The sequence below is a fragment of the Pteropus medius genome, unplaced genomic scaffold (assembly GCF_902729225.1).
Source record: "Pteropus medius unplaced genomic scaffold, Ma_sr-lr_union100, whole genome shotgun sequence".
In the NCBI taxonomy this organism is placed as follows: Eukaryota; Metazoa; Chordata; class Mammalia; order Chiroptera; family Pteropodidae; genus Pteropus; species Pteropus medius.
In genome coordinates, this window is record NW_024353393.1 from 1,724 (window position 1) to 7,965 (window position 6,242).

The following is a 6,242-nucleotide window of genomic DNA, read 5'->3' on the forward strand; positions in this document are numbered from 1 at the left end:
GGGGGAGCTCAGAGAGCCAGGAAACCTCGCGAGACCCGGGAAATATCGTGAGACCCAGGAAACCTCGCGAGACCCAGGAAACCTCGCGAGACTTCTATACCAACGGTAAAACTGAAGTACTGCGTCACCGGAGCCCCCTGTCCCGGTAGAAGCTGTGGCCTCGAGGCCGCGAGCATCGACTGACTCCAGCTTGTCTACCCACAGCCAAGTGAGCACCCTCATTTGGTAAGAGGGAGGAGGAGAACTTGGTGAGTACCTCCCGCTATGCCAGAGAGCCGAAAAACACCGTAGGCCGTGCCGAAACCATTGCGTTAATGGCGCGAAGCAGCCAAGGTCTCCGCACAGGAACATTCATTTATTTTTTTACCCAGTACTTGTCCTAAACTTGGTCAAATACATCGCCTTCCAGGGTTGTACTGTTTACCTTGCCCGCAGAATACCTTTTGCTTCAAGAGTGATGCTCCCATTCTTTGAACTGTGTTACGTTGCTGGGCATAACAGTTAAACATTAATCTGTTAATTGTCTTTCTCTGAATAGGAGCCGGAAATACTACTCTTTCTCTTCTGGGTGTTGATGTTGACTGTCCTTTATTAGAATATCAAAATGGCTGTACCTGAAGATGCCATCCCTTCTTTGTCTGAAATCCAGTGCGAGATCTGTGTGGAAATCCTGATCGAACCCGTAACACTGCCTTGTAATCACACACTGTGTAACCCATGCTTCCAATCGACTATCGAAAAGGCAAATTTATGCTGTCCCTTCTGTCGCCGGCGAATCTCTTCATGGACCCGATACCATACCCGAAGAAATTCTCTTGTCAACATGGAACTATGGGAGAAAATTCAAAAATACTATCCAAAGGAATGTGAGCTTAGAGTCTCTGGGCAAAAATCAGAAGGAAGCGTTGATGACGTTCAGCCAGTTCGTCTGTTAAGTAAACCCGGGGAATTGAGAAGAGAATATGAAGAGGAGGTGAACAAGATGGAGGCAGAACGACGAGCCAACGAGGAAGAAGAGAACAAAGCCAGTGAAGAATACATATGGAAATTATTGACAGAGGAAGAGGAGGAGGAAAAAAGACAGGCAAAGAAGAGAAGAGAGATGGAAGAAAAACTGAAAAGTGATAAAGAATTGGCAAGAAAGGTAAACACAACCAAGTCACAATTGGAGCCAGCATCACAGTCTGAAATACAAGGCAAGAAAAACTTCATGTTTAAGGAAACTGACAGTAATGATGGAAAGAGCCCTACCCAGCAAGACACAGAAATTGAGGAAGATATGCCAACACTTTCTTCTCAAATATCGCCTGACATTGAAGAACAAGGTGAAAAGTCTTCGGTAGAGTCACCTATGCCTCAGTTATGTGCCCATGGTACAGCAAGCAAGCATGATGAGAAGTTATATGTTACAAGTCATGAGGGACCCAAAGTCAGAGTTCTATCCTCCAGAGAAGCTGCAGTTAAGCCTTGTGGCAAAATAGAGAGCGGAAGCCTAATATCTGATACGTCACCGATAATTGGAAATAACACAGTTGGGAAAGAAAGAGAAGAATCTCACCCAATCATAAGTAAAGGAGATATTTCCAAAAGAAACGACCAGGAATCTTCTTTTGAAGCAGTTGGGGATCAATGCTTTTTTGCAAAAAGAGGGAAAATGTTCCCCAAAGTTTCCTCAGACCAAGAGGAAACAGAAATCCCCTTTACCTCAAAGCTGTTAAATTTGGAACATCAACTTTTTGAAAGATGTAAACAAGAAGAACAAGATAGGTTATTAGCATTACAGCTTCAGAAAGAGGTGGATAAAGAACAAATGAAGCCAAGCCGGCAAAAAGGATCCTCAGATGAATATCAGTTACGTTCTACATCCTCAAATCCAGACAGACAGCTAAGTACACAGAAGAAGAATTCCAAAGGTAGCAACTCCAAAAAACAAACTGATATAGACAATTCAAAACCTCAGAAATGCTAAACAATTAAAATTGGTAACTTTCTTTTAAGATCCAGTTGTAGTGTTCAATTAATGTTAATGGAAGAAAGATGCCAAATTCTGCTAGAAGTTATTGTAATATATTTAAAGGTTCTCATTCCTTACAGATTAGTAAGTCACTGCAAAAAAAATATTTTTCAGATGTTTCAGAGATACTCAATGCATGGGTAAAGGGAGTGTTTTATAATCTACTAAGGCTGGTTTGTGAAGCTTTCTTTTTTTGTCATAGAATCTTAATAAATTTTTCATTAATTTTGCTCTTTGGGCTCACTCATTGTCCTTAATTAAAGGGCTGTCAATTACAAGGGAGGAACATACAAATATGTTTCTGCCAAACTCAGTAATAAGCAAAAGACCCAATCCTTTTTTAATAACTATGATGTGCCAAGTTTGATAATCCTTATAGATTTAAAAATGCCTAGGCCAACTTCCAATAAAATTCTAAGTGCCATTATCTTTCAAAAAAAATGAATATCTTATGAGCTTTACTCACCTTTTTGTCCTGTAGTAATCAAAGAAATATTATACTATAGCAAGTAGTTAAGAAATCCAGGTTTAAAATCTGAAGTTTTCTTGTTACTTTCCCATGTGTTTGTAGAGCACTTGAAATGCATTTTCTATAACACTAAAGAAATCTAATTCCCATCTTTTGATTATTTGAAGCTTTATGGCATTTCATTTTATTTAAAGTGGATTAAGATCAACATGAAATCAGAAAAATCAGTTTCTGGAAAATTGGACTAATTGATAGAAAGAAAACTAGAATCTTGATGCAAAAGGAGCTAAGAGTCGGGGTGAAGCTAGTGGAGTAATAATTTGGAAGCATTGGAACTGAGTGAGTGGTCAGAAACTGGGTCCAGGGTGGAGTAACAGATATAGTTTGGTAGAGTATTCTCCCTCGTTCTTTCTTTGCTAAATGGCACAGAAAACATTTGAGTTTTACAACTTTCCACCATAGTATCTGGCATCAAAATCAAAATTAGTTACAAAATCACCTGAAATTTTGGAAATTCACATTTCTATTAATCTGTTATTCCAGAAAAAATTTGGAATTTATTATAGGAGAATTATACGATATCCTATGTTTTGGAAACTGAGACATATAAATAACCATTTATTTATTACCTTATATTATCATTTGTATTGATATTGACTTTTATTTGTGTTTATGGACAGAATTAGAAAATATCATACTTGGGTTTTGCCCTATCTTATAACTCAAAGTTAAATCAAAAGGCAGTGATTTATTTTTTTTTTAATTTTACTTAGAGACTATTAATCTTTGTTTCATTAATATGAACAACTTTGAGCAAACAAGAGTTTTGACAGTATTTCTGCGGATGTCTAGTCATCCATCTTTTTAAGGCAAAAATGCAGTAATGTGTTATAGAGCTAATTCTAGCTTAAATTTATCAATATTTTTATACATTGTTGAGACTTTTTTTCCTCCAAATTTTGTAACTAAAATTCTGTTCATCTTTGCATACTTCCGGCATCTGCTTCAATAATGATTGGGTAATTATTGGTAGAATTTTGATGCTAATTAAAAATTTAGTTTGCCCTTTCTCAAAAAAAAGGTGATTGCTCTCTAATGAGAGCAATGATTGTGCTGAAATGCAGTCAGAAACTAACCATATTTGTCTAAAGTAGACTAAAATCTATCTTCTCATCAAACCGATATTTTTCTAAGAGCAATTTCACTTTACATTTAGGGTAGATATTGTTGGAACTTCTCAAATTAAAAGTTGTGTAATTCAATCTTCCTGGAATAGTCCATAACCAGTGTCATGTATTTAGGATTTATACTATTTAACAATTCTATTTCTGTGAAGAAGTCTTCCTGACTAAAGTTCATTTTAAGATAGAATTTAATGTCTCTATTAGTTTTTTTTTTTAACTTGCAGTATGGTTTATTACAGGGAAAGGGTACAGGTTAAAATCAGTCAAGGAACGAAGTGCATAAGGCAGAATACAGGAAAAATACTAAACACAGAGCTTCCATTGTCTGCTCCCCATGGAGTTCTTGGATGTGTTATTTTCCTGGTATCTATATGCAACAAATGGAATATCGCTAACTAGGGAAATTCACCTGAGCCTCATATTTCAGAGTTTTTATTAAGGTTCCTTTACATAGTCATGATTGGTTTCTTATGTGACTAATCTGTCTCCAGTCTCCAGCCTCTCTGGTCAGCTGATACTGTGTGACCCAAACCCCCACTTTACATCACATTGTCGGTCTTTCTAGTGTGGTCAGCCCCACCCAAAATATTATCTGCTGAGGCCAGCTCCTCATCTATATCACATTGTTAGACTACCAGCATAATCCAAGGCCCATGGGTAAACAAAAACAATCATCATGCATGACATTCCAAGGGCTTAGAGATTACCATCCAGAAGCTGCGGGCAAAGGCCAGACCTCTTTCTATTAGTCTTTCTAATAGTCCTACCACATATGCCTTTTTGTTAGAAACTGTTTTGTGTCAGTCAATAGAATATATTGCTACTTTTTCCTCTCATTTTTGTGGAAGGAATATGAAAGTGTTTAATTTCTCAGGGAGTATTAAAACTGTGCAGCAGTTGAGAATAAGAAAATTAAAATGGACTATTTATGTATATTTTACCACAATTAAAAAAATTAAAATTGCATAAAAATAAAAATTTCTGTACAACAAAAACTGCCAAAAATTGGAAGACATAGCAAACTGAGGAAGAAATGGATGCAATTTATCACAAGAAGTCAATGTCTTTATATAAAGTGTCTGCCAAAACATTACAAAAAAGATAACCCAAAAGGAAAATTAGAAATGTTATGTTCCCAAGAAACATATTTCCCAGGAAAGGAAGTATAAGTGGCTCTTAAATATGTAAAAAGATGCATAATATCAATTATACTAATGTTCATACACTTTTCCACTCTTTGATTAGTAAAAAGTACTTTTTAAAAAAAAATGATAAGATTTATATTAAGTTACTAATGGCCAGAGGCCACCCTAGCTGAAGAGTGCAATATCTTGGCATATCTATAATGTATTTGGAACACATCAATATACTATACTAGTTGGGAAGGTCTGAATAGGGGAAGATTCTGATCTTCTAGTTCAAGTTTACATCTAGAACACATTGGTTGGAAAGACTTGTTGGAGATATTTTAATTTGGAGGGATAAATTTTTAAAATATGGCATAATATACTTTTTGTTACATTATTTTTTTTGTCATTGCTGCTCCACCCCATTCATGCAAAGGTATCATTCTATACTCACTGACTTCAGGGTATAGTTATGACAGAAATTCAAAGAGAAAGAAAGAGTCAATTATCAGTTTTTTTAGTTTCAAAATAGATTTCAAAATAGGCTTTGAGATTCGTAGGAGAAGTAGCAACGTATAATAGGTCTGTGAATCTCAAAATTTCTGGCTTTCTAAATGACAAATGTTCAGAGAAATTAGGGTAATAAAATCTTTAGAGAAAAGGGGATACAAGCTATAAATATAATGAATTTACCATGAAATAAAGAAGAAAACCCTGAATTATCTGTGTGCCCTGAATTAGCAGGATTATGTGTGCCACCATAGGGCAAAACAAAAGTTTAGGTTGGAAATAAGTATCAGTTATAAAAATGTAAAGATACTTTTGCACACCTAAGTTGCATATTGAGAAATAGTTTAAAATGCTACAAGTCCAAATCCTTTGGTGTGTATAATTTGAAAACAATAATTTGTCAGTTATTACCGGTAAACCTAATCCTGCTATCTTATTAACAAAATCATTGTACTAATACCATCCTAGGTGGACTAATTCAGCTAGCCAATATTTTTCTAGTCTTAAGAGATGCCTTCTATCCTCTTATAGATTCACAGTTTTTGTAACTTACAAGGCATTTCACCACCATAGCTAACAAAATCCTAAAGAAACTTAGGGTTGCTGAACACAGGCTGTTTAGAAAACAATGCTTGATTTCTGAGTCAAATTTGACATTTTACCTCCTTATGGATGGTCTGCTTTTCCACCTATCTGATTATAATTAAAATTTTAAACCTTTAAAAAATTCAAATTTCTTACTTTTCTTCATTTATTTTCATGTCAGGTAATAATTACCTATACAGTTCCACCATATGTCATCTGTATGTCTTTGGAAAACTTACTGAGTTTCCCTGTGTCTCAGTTTATTTTGCCTATGAAATGGCAATATTAGAAACAGTTGAATGAGCAAACTAGAAGGTTAAGATCAGGAAAAGAGATCCTTTATGTAGTGATTT

At 35.6% G+C, this 6,242-nt stretch overlaps 1 pseudogene; it reads left to right on the plus strand.

Annotated features, from left to right (window-relative positions):
• The first annotated feature begins 604 nt into the window (after positions 1-604).
• On the plus strand, positions 605-2,158 carry LOC120592807 (E3 ubiquitin-protein ligase RNF168-like; annotated as a pseudogene).
• The last annotated feature ends 4,084 nt before the right edge of the window (positions 2,159-6,242 follow it).